Here is a 19,322-nt window from a genome sequence, read left to right as displayed (position 1 = left end):
GGATGAATAATGCCTGACCCTGACTGAGCACTTAGAGCTACACAAATTAGATCATGTTTCTAAAACCCACAGTGGAGCCTGGTCTTGGGGGTGACCTATATGCATGAAAGTTATTTATTATGAAGTTTCATTTGCAAGGAGAACAGCTACATCATGATCATTTCTTTCCCTATTAGGTTATGGCCAGCTGCTTCTTTAAAAAAAAAAAAAAAAGGACTCTATTAGACTCTGTATTAATGTAGGTTTTAGTTAATATTTTCCCCAAATCTGAGCCACGTGTTCCCATTAGGGTGCCATGAAGGGAGAGCTCATCATAAAACATATATCTTGAGGCTGGGGCAGCCACGCCCACCATCTCGAAGGAGAGGCATTAGTGGTGGTTAATCACCTGTAAGGGTGCCTTCGTTCCTTTGCAGCTGCTGCTCCTTTTCCTAACAGCCACGCTCATGCTTGGAGGCATTCTTAAAGGTCAGCTGTTCCTCCCTCAGCAGCTTAAAATTTCCACCACTCATGGTCAGTTGTGTTCCCCCCCCCGCCCCGCTGCAAAACTACTATGGCCGCCCTTGAGCCAGACTACCTGTCCACCGCGCGCAGGGTAAAAAGTGTGGTAGGACAACTGCCGAAGGTCTGGACCCATGAGCTAGTGCTGCTGTAATGTTTTCGAGCTTGGAAAAAGTGCAGCAGCTCTGACATAAGGGAAGAAAACTCTACCCACAAAGGTAGGACCCTTGGTTTCAACATTCTTGGGTGAACGATGCTGGGTTTTGGGTGATGCACAGCACAAACAGGCAGGGAGAGCTGGAAGCAGGTAAGCACAGCTCGAGGCGTTGTGCGTCTGTGAGATGGAGACGATTCTCTTAGAGGCTGAGACAGCACTGGAGGTTTGGGGCCCGATGTTGTGTTTATCATTAATACTTCACAGCTGCCTGGCAGATAGTCGGGAGGCCACATGGTAGATTGGAAACAATGTGGACTTTGGAGTCAGGCATGATTTTGAATTCCAGATTAGCTGTTTGTAACCGTGCAACCTCTGTGAGGTATCTAACCTCTATGTGCTTCAGCTTTCTCCTCTGGAACCTTGTCTCCATTCCCTCTGATGATTATAGCATAACTCACTTACGAAGTGTTCCCTGTCCCTGTGAATCCGGGCTTGGCTAGCTTAGAGGTTTTAGTGCCCAAAGGACAAATGCTTCCTCCAGGAGGCACAGTGATATGTCTATTGAGTGTGGATATTGACAGAGCCACCTGGACACTCATAGCTGCAGGAGTCACTACCAGGCAAATGGACAAAAATGAAAAACAACACAACCCACGTGTAAGACCGGAGTGATTGATGAAACTATCAAGGGAACGTTTCCTTGCCCAAGGAGGATGTAGAGAAATATGGATGGCAGATGTCTAGGGCTTCCCTTGGGTTCCGTCCTGTCCTGGGACTACTGTGTCCATAATCAAGGTTAGCAAAGTGCTCAAGTGGCACTCCCTAGGCAGTATTACCCAGGGCTAACCCCATTGGGAATAAGGGTTTAGGGTACTGAGCCAGGTAAAGAGCCCCAGACAGCTAATGGGCTGGGTGAAGGAAAAGGGGGTGCAATAGCGAGTGAATACGTTAGTTACCAATTTACTGCCTCTCAGCTCCAAATGGGCCCTTCACTGCCTTGATAGCGGAGCCACACTGTAAACCTTTCTCCTTTGCCGTCCGGCGCAATGCCAGCCTTTGCCAGTAGAGGGTGCTGGAGGGACATGGCAGGAAGCAGGGGCACCTTCCCGTTTGAAGTGAACTCCCGTTTGGTTGTCAGTGGAATGTGTAGGACACAGAGTGGCGCTTACCCTCCAGCAAGTTGTGTTGCCAGTGCCCAGCCTGACTGATTTGCTTGCGGGCACCCAGCAGGAGGCCTCACAGTGGACCCGCCTCAGCTTACCCACTTTGGACCAGGTCCGGCCCTAGGCATCTAGAGTGCTTCTTGACTATCTAGTAGGCTGGAGACTTGTCCTCTAGGAGATCTGAATCCCACTATGGGGAAGGGGCTGCCCTTCCAAGTTTGTTCCTTCGTTGGCTGCTCTCCCTCTGCCCTGTTCTCTATTAGTATATATTCTTGTAGATATTTCCTCGTATTAATCTTCCCTGATCAAATTCCTATGTAGTTTCTGTCTCTTGCCTGGACCCTGAGTGATAGAATTGGCACTGGAAGTGGTCCCAGAAGATAAATACCACACACACACACACACACACACACACACACACAAATGGCATTTGGGGATTTGTCTAGGCTTAAGTGCAGTGCTCCGCTCCTTGCTAATGGAAAATGGGATGCTGGTAATATCTGGCATGCCATGGAATCCCAATTAATCAAGCTATCACTTGTGGTTAATTGTGATGCAATGTCACTGGATGCAAATGCCTTGAGATCTCAAGCAAGTGCTGGACTTGACTGTTAGAGCAGTAATGAGGACTAAAGAACAGAACTGTGGAGGTGGATTGCCCTGAATATACTAGAATATTTACAGAGAGGAAAGGACAAGTTCAGGCTCGTTAGCTCTCAGCTCAAATCACGATGTGACTATAGGAAGTCAGAGACCTTCTATTAGAGCCCTGCAAGAATGATTACTTCTTGTAGTCACGGGGCTGATACTGCTAAAAATCAGGTACAAAATTTAATTGTGTGGACTGTAGAGTTGTGAGTGCTAAATTCACAGTGTGGCAAGTTTCTTTCATTAAAGTTTAGGGCATTAATAGGAAAGAATGGGATCCCAAAACTTGGAATAGAAATGTCTGGTTAGACTGAGAAAACTAACGATCTTGAAGCCCAAGTCACCCCAAGCTTCCCTTGTCAGTGGAAGTATCTTGTCTGCCAAAATCTGAAGAGAGGTGCCTTCCTTTGCTTGAAACCTACGTGCTCACCTCAACCAGGGCAGATGTCTTGAAATGGGATGTCATTCTCCTCAAGACCCACCACAGCCATCCTTGTTACCATTGGCTGTATCACTAGGGTCAATTCTTAGCATGCTCTAGGGATGGAGATATACTGAGACCTGAGAAAAAGTAACCTAGACACTACACAAATAGTAAGATTTTGCTAATCAGGAGAAACTTGGAGAAATTGCATAGGAATGGATTCTAAGGGTGTTAGACCTACTGTGGTTATAAATTTTCCTTATTTATATTTTTATGAGGCTTTTTTGCATTCTGTATTTTGAAATTCTGGGAATAATGCACATCTGTGTGTGACTATTATGATCTTTGTGGATTATAATGTTTTAAAAATAAAAATACACCTCTTTGTCTTCTGTTAGTGATGTCTGCCTCAAACTGTATTGTCTGACATTATTATTGTGCTCCTCTTGGTATTTTTCTGGTATGTACTTTTTTGATCTCCTTATTTTCAACTTTGTGGTGCCATTTTATTTTAGGGGTATCTCTTGTAAATAGCTCCTAGCTTTGTTTCTCCTCCTACAAGCCATCTGTTGGAGTCACAGACATGTTTGGATTGACATACCATATTTTACCATGCTTCTTATTTTCTTGATTTGTTACTTTTCCTGTCTTTGATTAACTTCTTATTTGTTTGCTTTTGTTCCTGTTCCTGGTTTTTTTTGTTGTTGTTTGTTTGTTTTTTTACTCAGGTCATTTAGGAACAATACACTGTATTTTTCTAGTAGTTAATCTTACATTTTTGATATGCATCTAAATATTTTTCTATCTTCCAGACTTAATCAGAATCTATAGCTTCCTTTTGTACAAAATAACCATGTCTCCATGTTTTTAGTTCCTTCTTAATTTCATCCACTTATCCTATTAAGATAATCTCGGGGGTCCTGGGTGGCTCAGTTGGTTAAGTGTTCGACTTTGGCCCAGGTCATGATCTCACCAATCATGAGTTTGAGCCCCGTATTAGGTTCTGTGCTGACAGCTCAGAGCCTGAGGCTTGCTTCAGATTCTGTCTCCCTCTCTCTCTGCCCCTCCCCCCATCATATATATATATATATATATATGTATGTATATGTATATATATATATGTATGTATATGTGTATATATATATAAAATTGTGTGTATGTATATATGTATATACATATATACATACACACATATATACATATATATATATATATATATATATATATATAAAGACAATAGTTCTAGGGTTATTTTTTTTCTGTAAAGAAGAAGTTTTAGAGCTTTTTTATTTTGGTTTTTAATTGCTTTGATTACCCTTGCTTTCTATATTCGAGGTCTTCTTTCTGGATTTATTTTTTTCTTTAGTGAGAGAATATCTCCTAGTATTACAGAAGGTGTTTATGGATGCTAAACTTTAGATTCTTGTGTATGTGGGTATTTCCACTCATTTGAGTTCTGCTTTGGCTGCTTGGTCCATCAACAACTGAGATTTAGGTTAAGACCTCTCGTTAAGAATGTAGATTTTTCTATTTCTCCTTGTACTGTGTTGCTGTGGCTTTATATATTGAAGCCATTTTATTAGACATACAGTTTTGGAATTTTTAAATATATTTGTGAATTGAACTTTTTGAAAAATCATTGAGGTTAATTTTTCTGGTAATGCTTTTTGCTTACAATTTATCTTGTCTGGTGTTTATAGAGCCACCAGAACTACCTTTTTAAAATATTTTCATTTTCAGGGGTGCGTGTGTGCTCGGTCAGTTGAGCATCTGACTTCAGCTCAGGTCATGGTCTCTCAGTCCGTGAGTTCGAGTCCCACGTAGGGCTCCGGGCTGACAGCTCAGAGCCTGAAGCCTGCTTTGGATTCTGTGTCTCCCTCTCTCTCTGCCCCCTCCACCACTCACGCTCTGTATCTCTCAAAAAAAATAAATGAACATTAAAAATAATCTTCATGTTGAATATGGCTCTCTTATATACTGCATACAGTTGGATATTTTCCTTGTGTACATCTAATATAATCATATGTGCTTTAAATGTATATTTCAGTTAACTTTTCCCCAACTTTTGATTTTGAAAAATTTCAAATCTACAGAAAATTTGCAAGGAAAACTACCAATTAGATTCACCAATCATTGGTACTCTGCTAAATTCTGTGTATGAATTTGTGTGTATGCAAATGAATTTGTGTGTATGAATTTGTGTGTATGCAAATGAATTTGTGTGTATGAATTTGTGTGTATGCAAATGAATTTGTGTGTATGAATTTTTGTGTATGCAAATTCATAAGTACATACACTTAAGTATTTTTTGAACTTGAGAGCTGAGCCTTTATTTCTGAAGACCATGGACCTTCTCCTACCACAATATAATGATCCACTTTGGAATTTTAACATTGATACAACATTATCATCTAATAGTTCATATTTAGATATCCTCAATTGTCCCAACAAGGTCTTTTAAAAACTTTCTCCACTCAGGATCCAACGAAGGGTCTTGAACTCCATTTAGTTTTCGCTAATGTAGAACAGAGACCCAGACTTTTTTTGTTTTGTTTTGTTTTTCCATCTCAGTGTCTGTGTGTCTGTCTGTTGTCGATCTCTTTTTTCAAGAATCCAGCGTGGTGGTTTTGCAGGATATTGCTCTATTTGTATTTGTCTGACTCCTTCCCTCTTTAGGTCTGGGTAAATATTTCTGGCAGGAATATTACACAGATGATGCTGTGTTCTCATCAGTGAGTGTGTTAGGGGCAAATAGTATAGTTTATCCCGTTATAATATGTTTGATCCCTTGGTTAAGGTAGGTGTCTGTCGGGTTTCTCTACATTGTGGTCCCCAGCAATCTCTTACCCCATATTTCATCTTCCGTTGGTGATTTTTACTGTTGCAAAACAATGGTTTTCAATTTCTATCTTTCCTTCTCCACCTGGTTGTTGGCATTCTGAAGAAAAGCTTTCCCTTTCTCTCTTCTCTTGCCCCATCCCTTTTAAAATAAAGTTTTAGGAGGTGCCTGGGTGGCCCAGTTGGTAAAGCACCCGATTCTTGATTTTAGCTGAGGTCATGAGCTGGAGCCCCATGTGGGGATCCACCCTGGGTGAGTCTGCTTGAGATTCTCTCCCTCTTCCCCTGCCCCACCCCCATGTGCATATGCATCCTGTCTCTCTGTCCTCCCCCCACCAAAAAAAAGGGTTCAGGATCAGAGTGGATTTGTGGATGAGTTGTTGATTCAGTATTGTGATCAATTCCTGTCATTACTCATTTTGAAGTTAAATTACCCATGGTCTGGCCATCTTGAGCTCTTTCAAGCTCCCAGTATCGGGGGGCCCATTCTGTGACATTACCCACCAGGTGTGAGAGCACTTCTTTACTCTCTGGTCAAGATCTTCAGAGCTTCTCTTTTAACTTACCCTGTCTCAGCCCTGAAATCCTTCTTTTCTCCAAGATGTCATAATGTTCAACCGAGGTCTGAATGCTAGAGGCACTTTGGGTACAGAGATGAGGTTGCTTCCAGCTCCTTCTGTGAAAAGCTAAGAAATCTCAAGTTACACTAATGCAGTTTCTTTTTTTTTTTAATGTTTTATTTATTTATTTGAGAGAGAGAGAGAGAGAGAGAGAGAGAGAGAGAGAATATGAAGTTGGGAGGGGCACAGAGAGAGGGAGAGAAGGAATCCCAAACAGGCTCCATGCTGTCAACATGGAGCCCGATGGGGGATCCATCTCACAAACCTTGAGATCCTGACCTGAGCCGAAATCAAGAGTTGGACGTTTAACTTACTAAGCCACCCAGGTGACCCTATACTAATGAGGTTTCTAATTCTATCCTAATACTACAGGATTTTTTTTTTTTCTTCTGTCCACCTTTGATACTTGTACCTGTCTTCTCCCACAATGAGAACCTGGGTTCCCAACAATATATTTGTTCAGTCCTGTGATTCATTCAGAATATTTCATAATGGCTTCATCAACAACAAACTAAGTCACTTAAAAAATTTCTTCGCAGCTTTCTTTTTGTCCTTAGACTAGACTGTATTCCATTGAGGGTGTATTGTCAGAGTACTGTGCTCAGAAATTGTTTGGATTAGTATTTTTCCTTCTGTGTAATTAGGTGTATAATTATGAATATGGCCAATGTGATAGATGGTTGGGTTCTTTTGTTTCTATTTGCATTCAACTTTCATGTTTTCCCCATTCATGTTTAAATTTATTTTTTGAATGCATAAAATATTAACATGGTTCAAAAGTCAAAACTATATGAAAAGGTATACTTACAAGTCTCATTCCTTTCTCTATCCCTTCTACTTTGTAGATACCAACCCCCTGTACCCCCATAGGACACTGATTTTATTTCTCATTTATGCTTTGTTTTTCAAAAATAAGCATGCTCACTTCTATTCTTTCTTCCACAAAAGGTGATAGGTAATTTTTTTGCCTCTTGCTTTTTTTCATGTATAAGGTGATTATATATATATATGTGTGTGTGTGTATACACGTATATGTATATATGTATATATGCATATGTGTATATATACATATATATATATATATATATATATATAATTTTTTTAATGTTTATTTTTGAGGGACAGAGAGAGACGTGGCACAAGTGGGGGAGGGGCAGAGAGAGAGGGAGACACAGAATCCAAAGCAGGCTTCAGGCTCTGAGCTGGCAGCACAGAGCCTGACGTGGGGCTTGAATTCACAAGCTGTGAGATCATGACCTAAGCCAAAGTTGGATGCTCAGCCGACTGAGCCACTCAGGCACCCCGATTTTCAGGATATATATTTTTAAGCTGATAGAGATTTTCCTCATTCTTCTGTATGTTTCAATTAAATAAAGTGTGATCACTTTTTCATCTGGCTTAAATCTAACTTTACTTTGTGCTTTGTTCTCCTGTGTTGTGGAACTGTTTCCTGCGTCTGTTAATTTTTTTAAAATTCCATTTTTCCTCTACTAGTTTAGGCATTATACACTTTTTCTATTCCTTTTACATCTTATCCTAAAAATCACAACCTATCAAGTTGTGGTATCAACATAACAAGTCTAAAGTTAATTGGTAACTGTACCCTCCTTTCAGAAAAGTAATGACCTTTCTATAGTTAGAACCCACGAGACCTAGTTTATGTGTTCAAGGTTTTTTTACATGACTTCACAAATCCTTTTCACTTCTCTGATCATCAGTTTTGGATCATATTTGCTGCTACCCAATGGGCATTTGTTAGATTTTCCTTTGTTTGGGTGATAAGCTTTTTGTTTTCTGAAAATGTCTTTATTTCACCTTGGTTCTAGAAATATTTTCACTCTGAATTTTAGGTTGATCATGATCTTCAACATACTAAAAGATTATTCTGTTTTCTGTCTTGTTGCTGTCAGTCCAACACTCTTTTTAAGAAAATCTGTTGTTTTTTCTCAGATTTGATATCAGAGTATCCTCCTTGTCTCTGGTATTTAGAAGGTTATGCTGTATCTAGGTATGGACTGATTTTTATTTATCACAATTAGAATTCACTGAGCTTCTTGAGTCTGGATTGGTGAAGGAAAATTCTCAGCCATATCTCTTCGAATGTGGTCTCTGTGCTACTCTTTTCTTTGGGGACCCTGAATACCCTTGACTTTAACATCTGTACCTTTTACTTCTTCCTGGTTTTCCTGTTTGTCTCCCTGGGCTACAATCTGGATAACTTGTTTTGATTTTTAACCCTATTCATGATCTTCTGTTGACTCATCCACTGAATTCTTCACTTTGGTTATCACATTTAAAAAAAATTTTTTTTTTTTAACGTTTATTTATTTTTGAGACAGAGAGAGACAGAGCATGAACGGGGGGAGGGTCAGAGAGAGGGAGACACAGAATCTGAAATAGGCTCCAGGCTCTGAGCTGTCAGCACAGAGCCCAACGCGGGGCTTGAACTCACTGACTGAGAGATCATGACCTGAGCCGAAGTCGGCCGCTTAACCGACTGAGCCACCCAGGCGCCCGTCACATTTTTTAAATCCAGAAGTTCTACTTGATTCTCTTTCTCATTTGCAAGATCACTGGATAAAAATTTCCTGTTCCCTGCAGATGCATAGCTTACATGTTTCGTTAAACATAATCAGAATTCTTATAGTCAGGCCAAATCTTGTGTGGGTTTGTGTCCCAGGGTGTGTGTGTGTGTGTGTGTGTGTGTACGCGTGCATGTGCACACATGCATGCATACATGACTGATTCTGCTTTTCTCCCTGAAGATAACTTGTTTTTAGCCTACATCCTCATCATCAATTCCAGACTATTGTACTCGGAACTATCTCTAGGAACCGGTGGAGAACTAGACCAAAGCTACAGTCTTCCAGAGAGCATTTGAGTTGGCTTCTGCTTGGCACCTGAGGGTGATTGCAGTCCAGGACCACTCTAATCCTACTTCAAGCCTTGAGTTCTGGGTCTATCTCAGTTGTAAGATCTCACAGAAGGCCTGGATTCCTCTGGTTCTTCCTTCTGTTTGGGTCCTAGCTTATTGAGGTGACAGTCTCCCATTAGACATTCCATTTTGTGTGAGTCTTAGCTTTGACATATGGCCCTTTTGTGACCCAAATTCTTTAGCAATGCAAGTTCAAGTCTAATGAGAGCAAAGCTTTCCTCAGGACAAAAGTGGCTTCTGTGTTCATTTATCTCTGGAGTTCCCTTTGTTCTGGTTATTTCTAACTGTGTTGTTAGCACCTCTTTCTTTTAAGAAACGTGTGGGGTTTTTTTTTTTTGTTTTTTTTTTTTGTTTGTTTTTAACATTTTGCCAAGAGATTTTAGGTTTGTGTTTGTTTGTTTTGTTATCAAGAGGGCTTGTCCAAATACCCTAGCCTGTTATTACAGAGGCTCTGAAGTCTTACGGTTTCCTTTGACAATTTATTTGTCTACTCTGACTTTTGAAGGGTGGATGTTCTTGAATTTTTGGTCTTCTGGTAGCACTTTATTTTCCAGTGTTGCATGTGTCTAGAACATATATAAAGTGAGAGAATGAAGCTATTCTGTGCCAGGTACCTTACTGAGTGCTTTATAATTAGTTCTTACAACAACTTCAGGAGATGGGGTGGTGGTGGTAGCTATTGTTTTTCCCACTTTATATAAGAGGAAAATTAGGTTCAGTAACTTTACCAAGGTCCTCAAACTAGCAGGTGGCCAAGCCATAGCCTCAAGCCAAGGTCTGATGCCACAGCCTGGGCTCCTAACCACTTCATCCCGAAAGGTCCCCATTTATAGCAATTTAGTAAGTTACTGTAATCAAAATCATTACAATTGTCATCACAGAACTCAATTTTGACTTTGTATACACAGAAACAATTCTGACTCCATATGTATAGATCCTGTAATGTTGATGGCATTGTTAGTCAAAGTCACGATTCTTCTCAATCCTTAGCTTGAGTCTATGTAATGTTCGCAGGTCTGTGGGTCTCACCTCAACACAGTGACTCAGACCAGGTCAATCTTCAGGGCAACACCATTTCTACTTTGGTTTTGGTTCTTTCTTTCCCTATGCATTTAGTGCAGAAGGAGGAAATAGGCTCATTTGCTAAGAGTGCCATCATACTGGAATCTTGTGTTATGCAATCTGTTTTTTAAAAAATAAAAAGCTATTGAGGCCATGAATTTTCCTCTTTGACTTGGGCCGTTCCTGTGGGGTTTTATGAAATTTTACAGTCTAGTGGTTAGAGATGTGGGCCTTAGAACTAGGATGTCTGGGTTCAAATTCTGAGTCTGCCACTAAATACCTCTGTGACCTGGGGCAAGCTATTTGAGCTCTGTGTGTTTGTTTCCTCACCTGAAACATGGAGAGAAAGGCATCTACCTCATAGAGTGATGAGGATTAAGTATAAAGTAGTGTTAAGAAAAAGTGACACACAAGTAACAATTAAATGCTAATAGTTAATAGTTTCATGATTTCTGAACAGTCTGTAACTTTAGGGCTTATTTTTTTGTTCTTAACCAAGAATTTTGTTAAAATTTTCTCGTGGTTGATAAGTGCATATTTTGTTTTCGCTTATTTCCAGTTTTATTGCATATTAGGCGTCTTAAAAGGCTTTCAGTAATCTACTATCCAAACAAATTTTGTTCCAGAAGTATTTGAGAATGTCTGTTTTCAGAATACAAAGTTAGTAGTATACATACATGTCTCTATTAAATCCTCTTTGTTCATGTTAAGTTTTTAAACTTTTTAGTCTACTAGATCTGAAAATCAAATTCCCCACAAAATCTCTAGATACATGTAGTTTGGGTTTCGGTCTGTCTCTGTTTCTCTCTCTTTTATTTCTTTTTTAAAATTTTTATGTATTTATTTTTAATGCTTATTTGTTTTTGAGAGAGAGAGACAGAGCATGCGCAGGGGAGGGGCAGAGAGAGAGGGAGACGCAGAATCTGAAACAGCTCCAGGCTCTGCACTGTCAGCACAGAGCTCGATGTGGGGCTCGAACCCACAAACTGTGATATCATGACCTGAGCCGAAGTTGGCGCTTAACCAACTGAGCCACCCACCCAGACACCCCGTCTGTGTCTCTTTTTAATACTGCTCTGTAGTTAGTGGATTTTTCTCCCCTCTGCTCAGGGAAATATTTTCCTATTCAGGTATCCCTTTTCTTCCCTTTCCTTACTGTTCTCTCAGAATACCTGAAAGTCAAATTCGGGCTTAAGATTTGAAAGCTGTTTTTAGGAGCCAGAGGAGCCCATGATGGACTGAGCAAGCACTCACTGGCTTGTCGTTAGCAGAAACGGGCATTACCACGTTGAGATACTGAAGTGAGAAGGTGGTGGAAACGGACGCTATTTAAGCTTCTCGCCCTTGCTTATTTTTAAACCATACTATATCTTTGGCTTGAAATAATACAGCAATCTTTCTCTTCCTCTTGGAGCCTGAGGAGGAAGCCCAAAGAACCAATGGAAAAAAAGATTCTACATGAAGAGACAAGAAGAGGTAAGAACATTTTCCCAAACCTTATTGGTCAAGGGCAGCCCGCTGTCTCATGGGGTGCCTCTGCGCAGGTTGTGTTCCTGAAGCTCAGGAGAGAGAGGCGCATGCTTATTCTCGGGCTTCTGTAAGAATTTCCCTCTCCACACTCTAACCTATGAAAGTAGCTAGGCAGCAAGGAGATAAAAGTGCTGAGGATGTGACTGTTTTCTTGCAACTCTTTGTCTCTTTCTACCTACACAGAGCAAAGCAGCTCTCCTGTGGGGATTTAGCTTCAAAAGCGAAGCATTCTTGTCTGCTTCTCGGCCTCCATTATTAGCAGTAATGGAAGGGCCCTGTTTTCTAAGGCTACAAAATCAAGGAAGCACAACCTCTGCATTTAACTACCCGTGCCGAACCTCCTGCCTTGAATGCCTTCCCCTTGAATCGAAGGACTTTCAAGGTTGCTCAGTGCAGGGTTTGGTATTGAACCAGGAAAAGGAGTTGATTTTACTGGCAGACTTTCTCTTTCACAGCTCTGAACTTTTATTCCTACGTGGGCATTGTTTTTTGTTTTGTTTTGTTTTGGTTTGGGTTTTTTTGTTTTGTTTTGTTTTTTTTTTTTTTTTTTTTTTTTGCACAAGGATGACCTCCTTGGTCCACTGTCAGCTGGATTTGTGTTTTGTTTTTGAACTGCTGATCCAATCGTGGCGATGGGTTTGTCTTTTTACCTCGGAACTAGAGTATATCTGAAAAACAATTATAGTATAGGAGGAAAAATCTTGACTCGCCTGTCTTTTTACCTGCCAAAATCTTAGCTATTCAAGACAAAATTAAATACTACTCCATTTTTATCCTTGGTCTTAATTTCCCATTACACTATGCTATGAATTTCAAGGAACTCCTCACAAACTGCGTTTGTAGCTCCTAATGAGCATGTTTGATTTCATTTGGTTCTGTATACGCCTTTGGGGAAGGGAAGTACCTGGCCGAATTAGCTTTCAGAAAGCAGTTGCGTAATAGCAGTTGCATAACTGAGTCATTCTCATTCTGGTTCCATCTCTGATTGCCAGCTGTGGTTCTGCCACCAATTCTAATGTGTTTGTGTTTTCTTAACACACCACCGAGCTATTCTGACACCAGTTGGGTGTCTTAGAATTGCACTCAATTCTGACACTACCGGAGATAGTGTCAGATCACACAGTTTGAGGGCTCAGTCCTACAAGACTGTCCCCACTAAGCCCCAACTTCAGTCACCAATTAATCCATGTTGTCACTTGGGCTTCTGAACAGTTGAGTTAGGAGTTGCAACAATTGCTTCCTTGGGTTTGATTGATTGGCTGGAACAGCTCCTAGAATTCAGAGAATCATTTTACTTATTAAATCGCCAGTTTATTATAAAAGGGTATAACTCAGGAACAGCCTGATGGGAGAGATGTACAGGGCAAATCCTCTCCAAATCCTCTCCTTTTGGGTTCTCATGGAGGCTTCATTACTCAGGCATAGTTGATTAAATCTTCTGCCATTGGTCAATCTTCAGCCTCTCCCCTTCTAGGAGATGGAGGGGGTGGTGATGCAGTGGGAGTGAAAATTCTAACTCTTAACTGCTTGTTGGCTCCACTGGTGACCAGCCCCCTTCCATAGGTGCTTTCCCTGAGTTGCTTCATTAATGTAACACAAGCTACCTTTATTGCTCTCATCACAGGAAATTCCAAGGGGTTTGGGAGCTCAGTGCCAGGAACAGGAAGAAGGGTGAACACACACATTTCTTACTATAGATCACAGGGTTACAATGATCAGATCTAAAGTATTGTTGCTGTTTAGTAAAGTGGTGTCCCCCCCGAGCCAAGCAGCCATTGAGCAAAATAGTGTATTTCCATTAGCTTCCCTCGTAGGGCTTGTGTGTGCATGTAGCAAACTGCGTTTTGTTTTGTTTTGTTTTAAACATGATTGGGGGTACCTTTCCCTGGTGTCAGAGGGCTTGGGAGGAGGTACTACCAATATTGGCCTCTGCCACTCTTCCTTTTCTCTTTGCCGTGGCTGCCCTTCTCTTGATGGACTAGTGGCATGTTGAGTTGTAAGTACCTACTGACTGTGTGTAATCCCTTCCTACAGGCCCAAGAGCCATTCTATTTCTTTGACCACCTGTCTCAGCCATTTTTAATTTCTACTTTAACTCTCTCAAAGGTCTTAGCTGCTAGTGTACTACAGCCCCGATTAATAACATAATCATATCACATTAATAGATGGTCCTTTCACTTACAGTCATTTCTACTATCATATATAGAATGAAAGTTTTTCTTCTCTTTAGGCAGTGGCTTGGAAACTTTGTCCAGGTTACTCACTTGTACTGTAGCTGTGAGTCGCACACACAGAGTAGGGACACCAAGGCTTTTCTTTCCAGAAATCAGCTTTATTTGTGCCAGCATGGGCTCAGGGGGCTAAGACCGAAAAGGCTGAGCCCCAAGCACCGTGTGGGGTGGGGCGGGGGGTGGTTGCCTTTTGTACAATTTTTGCTCCTTTGTCTCCCACATATGGTAACATCCAGTCTGAATGGGTAGTCTATGTTACAGAGTCATGAGGAAGGTCACATGCACACACATACAAGTTGCCTTCCCTTGTGAGGTTTTCACCTATTCTTTAGGGAAGGGCTCCACCACAGTATCGTCTACTTTGTGTGTGAACAATATGCCTTATACCATCATACACACAACACACCATTGATTATACAGAAAAAGTATGTTCCCCGAAGAAATGTACCATCTAATTGATGAGGCAATGTATATCCATATGAAATAATCAATGATACATGATGGTGGGATATGAATCAATATTATCTAAAGAAACTCTTGGTCAGTGCTCATTGTGCTGTAAGTCTTCATGAAAAGAACAAATTGGGGTTGGGAGACAGATAGTCTTCACCGTCTTCCAGCGAACATCCAGGGGGAGGCTGAGGCAGAAGGACATGAGCAGTACAAGGCTCCCTTTGGCTAGACCACGAATGAATGGGGAAGATGAGGTTGACACCAGCAGGTGGGGATAATGATCCAGGGAATCTGGGGTATTAATGTTGCCTCAATGTTGAGTCCACAGGGTGGTTGGGGCTGAGGACACTTGGGTTAAAATAAATCTAATTTCCACTCCTTCCTTTCCATTTCTGTGGCCACTATGAAAACACAGGCCTCTGCCATTTTATATCTACACTCTTCTCTCTGTAACAGGTTCTCTATGGGTTGCCTAGCCAGCTCCAATCCATTCTGGTCCACTGCCAAATTAGTCTCTCTAAAATGATGCTTTTGTCATAGTGTTAGAAACATTGGAAAAAAGGAGATAAACACACTCACTGGAGCTTCCAGGCAGGAGTGACGGAGAGCACAGCGATGATCTAGGGAAGCAGGAGACCTTTCCCCTCCTGTTCTCCAATCCCTTCTTCACCATTACCTCACAAACGTATAACACCGAATATGACTTTCATAAACGTCCTGGTATGCTGTTTGAGCTCAACCCTACCTTTGTTCTTTTTTTTAAGCTCATTAAAAATATGCATTAGCACTGGGAGAAATCCTGAAGGAACATTATTTTAACAGCTAGCTTCTTAAGTAATGTATAGCTTAGTAAAAATTGGTAGCAAAAGTTCCGTCAGTCCACAGATTTTCAAATAAGAGTCATATCAGTATCACAGATGTGTGAGGTCATGAAACAAGGATTTAGGTGCATGTATTTCATAAAAAGGAAAGAGCAAAGGAGGCCCATGGGATAAGGAAGGGAAAGAGGCAGAGGAAGAAATATACTTTCAGATAAAGTGTAACCCCTCACTGGGGTGGGAGAGGGAAGGTCTGGAGGGTAAATGGCGTTGTCTTTTGTACCCAACACCCTGTTATTCCTTGCCAATGTTGATAGGATACAATTCCCAACTCCTCACTCCTTCTGAGAAAGATAGTTTCCTTGGGCTGAGGACAAGTTTGCATAAATGGCATGCCTATGAGCTACTATCAGGCCATACTCCTAGCAGCTGAGAGAATGGGTATACAACCCCGTAAAAATGATTTGTGTGGGACACTGACAGCATCAACTACAGCCCACCCTATTCAGATTCACTGCTTCTCACATTAATTCATTTCACTAAAATGAAGATTCTCCAGGATTCTGGTTGGTCACAGTTTCTAGGACCACTAAATAGTACAGCTCCATTGGTCAGCTAGTCCTGAAGTCACAACTAATACTCATCATCTCTCTTTTTTAATCATTTGTTCTAGATTGTTCATACCCTCAGCTATCACTTTTGCTAGCTTAGATGTCTTGTTTGATGGGATGACCCAAACTCTCATCCCTGAAGGGTCTGAGCCCAAGAATCAAAGTCATGTTTTCCTTGTTTTGTTAGCTGATCATAGGGAACTGCCACCATAAGGTCCTCAGGTATAAGCCAAGGGAAAGTATCTGTTCATGACTGGTAGGTGTCATGGAAATCTGGGCTATTTTTGCAGATTCTTTGTGACCTTTGGGCCTGCTTTGAGACTGATCCCAGATGTCCCACTTTAATTGTATGGTGGATTGCTTCTGAGACTATGTGGGCCATGATGGGCATTCATGGTACATGGTCACTCGATGTCCCCTGATGAGATGCTCCGTCTCTAGCATGCCAGGAGCTATTTTTCAAATAGTACATGATTCCCTCTGCTCCTTGTACATATAGAATGCTAATGATCTGTGCTGTGTTCTCTACTTGGAGATTGCCTAGACTCCCCAAGATAATTTTGTCTACCTCTAATACATTAAATTTGCCCAAAAGTATGACCCAAGTGTCAGAGTTCTTATATTGTAGTTTGGATCTACTCTGGGCCCCAGTCAAAACTGTAAGCCTTCAGAATCATTTGATAAAAGAGAGCAGTATTCTCAAGTATGGATCATACTTCCCACAAAAATCCAATGGGCTATCAAGCATTGTATGTAGGAGACACAAGATATAATATATTGTCCTTTACTTTGGGGGTGGAATCCTAGAATGCTCTGGAGCATTAGACCTCAAAACTTTGGAGGTAACAAGACTCTGAATGTTGGTAGGATTTACATCTCACCCCATAAACCTCATATATTTTACAAAGACATCAAGAATCCTTGATACTTGTAGCTCATCAAGAATGGCTAACATGATGTCATCAATACGCCAGATCAATGTGATGTTCTACAGAATGTCCAGATATTTTAGGTTGCTTTGGGAATATGATGTGAAAGCAGGAGAATTAATAATCTAGGACAAGACTATGAATATACATTGTTGTCCATCATATGGGAATACAATGAGATTCTGACCTTTCCTCTTGATAGGTAGGAGAAAGACCGCATTAGCCAGATCAATACCTGCATGCCACATTCTGTAGGCTGTGTTAATCTTACCTGGAAAAGCTGACCACATCTGGCATAATAACTGCAATTGGGGCTACTGCTTGGTTAGATTTGTGGTAGTGTGCTGCTATCCACCATAATTCATCAGGTTTTTATAGGGGGCATACTGGTAAACTAGAATAAAAATGGGAATGTGGATCATCACCACTGCATCATTTAAGTCTAAGAGTGGCCCTAATCTAATTTTCTCTGGGAAGCAATCTTGGTTTTTAATTTATTAGTTTTTCTAAAGCTAGGGATACCTTCAGGGGCTCTCATTTGACCTTTCTGATTACAATTCTTTTACTCTACTGTTTAAGGAACAAATCAATGTCTATTGTGAGAGCTTCATGGATTAGTATGTCTATTCCATTTACATATTTAAGAATTGCAGTAATCACCACTAGGTAGGTCTATGGATTCAGTAGACCCATTGTGACATAAGTAGGATTGGGTCTGAAATCCATTTATTACCTAATGCCAAATATCTCTGCTGTAACAGGAGATCAGAAAGGTGCTTTAGTTTTCTGGGTATTAGGGACCCTGTGCACAGCAGCCCTTTAAAGATCTGGGTCCTTGACTTCTTCCCAATAATGGTTATCTGACTAAATGATTATATGCCTCTTCTAGGAAGGACTTTGGGAATCACTACTATATACGTTTGTTGTGATATTGAAGCATTGTTTCCTCTTAACATAATTTTTACATTATTTAAAACTTACAGAAAAGTTGGAAGAAAACAAAAAATTTCTGGATATCTTTTACCCAGATCCCCCATATGTTAACATTCTACTACATTTGCTATATCCTTTTCTTTTTTTTTTTTAAATTTTTTTTTTCAACGTTTTTTATTTATTTTTGGGACAGAGAGAGACAGAGCATGAACGGGGGAGGGGCAGAGAGAGAGGGAGACACAGAATCGGAAACAGGCTGCAGGCTCTGAGCCATCAGCCCAGAGCCTGACGCGGGGCTGGAACTCACGGACCGTGAGATCGTGACCTGGCTGAAGTCGGACGCTTAACCGACTGCGCCACCCAGGTGCCCCTGCTATATCCTTTTCTATATACACAGATAGATGTGTGTGTGTGTGTGTGTGTGTGTGTGTGTGTGTGTGTGTGTGCGCGCGTGTGTATGCATAGAAATGTGTATATATACAAACATGCACATATTTTTTTCTGAATTGATTAAGGCTAGCACCATGATTCCCTTTTATTTCTAAACGCTTCAGTGTGTATTTTCTAAAAACCAGGAATTCTCATATATAGCCATAGTACAATGATCAAAACCAGAAAATTGACACTAATACGATACAATTATCTAAACTTGCTAGGGCTCTAGAATTCATCCTGCTGGATGGTCTTACCATCTTTTGGTGGTCTTAGACTTAATTCCAGATTTGGGGGGCAGAGAGACCACAGAAAAAAGTAAGGGTCTTGGAAGTTCAGATGGGGTGTCTATAATAGTCAGAGGCTTCATGATTAAGTTTCTGGTTAGTGCATGGCTCCAAGATAGCAACATCCACAGGAGCCACAGATTGGATGTTGGCTGAAAGGCCTGGAGCTGGCAAACTCCTCAAAGCAGAATCTGGCTCCCCCTGTGTAATGTTAGCCCCCAACTCCATAGTCCTCCAGCCAGGCTGAAATCCTCAGGGTCTGGCTAATTGCCATGTGCATTGCTAAGCCATTCCTTTTCTCATGCTGTTCTTTCTTTCAGAGTTGCTTGATTTCCGCCCCCCCCCCCCCCTTCCTCTTATCAGTCTTCTGAAATACAACTATGTTGTTAAGGCTATAAACAATGGATCTCTCTGTGGTTTTTCAAAAGCATCATTCCTAGCTGGGCTACATCTCTCCCACTGGGTTGTAAGCTCTGTGGTCCATCATGTTACTTGAAACATAGCAGAGTTGAGCAGAACTGTCTTCCTTCCCCCTCTCCAGATCCTAGCTTGCTCAGCTTCCCTTAGGTTTTTTGTTTTTTTGTTTTAAAACAGAAGTAATATTTAATTGATTATATAGATGTGGCTTTTGGTCAAAGAATCCTCCTTCCCCATTCACAATTACAACAGGTAATCATTTTTTCTTTTGACTTTTAAAGCTGTTCCTTTGGATATTTACTTTCATATTTCCAGATGGCATGTTTATACTGC

General features: G+C 40.9%; 1 long non-coding RNA gene across 3 annotated transcripts in view; it reads left to right on the top strand.

Annotated features, from left to right (window-relative positions):
* The first annotated feature begins 346 nt into the window (after nucleotides 1-346).
* Nucleotides 347-19,322, top strand: part of LOC144616669 (uncharacterized) — a 215,239-nt gene continuing 196,263 nt past the window's right edge. For all 3 annotated transcript variants that reach the window (XR_013556163.1, XR_013556162.1, XR_013556161.1), the window contains exon 1: nucleotides 347-719. This is a non-coding gene — a long non-coding RNA (uncharacterized LOC144616669). The remainder of the gene's footprint in view (nucleotides 720-19,322) is intronic.

Source organism: Panthera onca, chromosome B3 (genome assembly GCF_046562875.1).
Source record: "Panthera onca isolate mPanOnc1 chromosome B3, mPanOnc1 haplotype 2, whole genome shotgun sequence".
Lineage (NCBI taxonomy): Eukaryota > Metazoa > Chordata > Mammalia > Carnivora > Felidae > Panthera > Panthera onca.
This window is presented reverse-complemented; position numbering and strand designations above follow the sequence as displayed.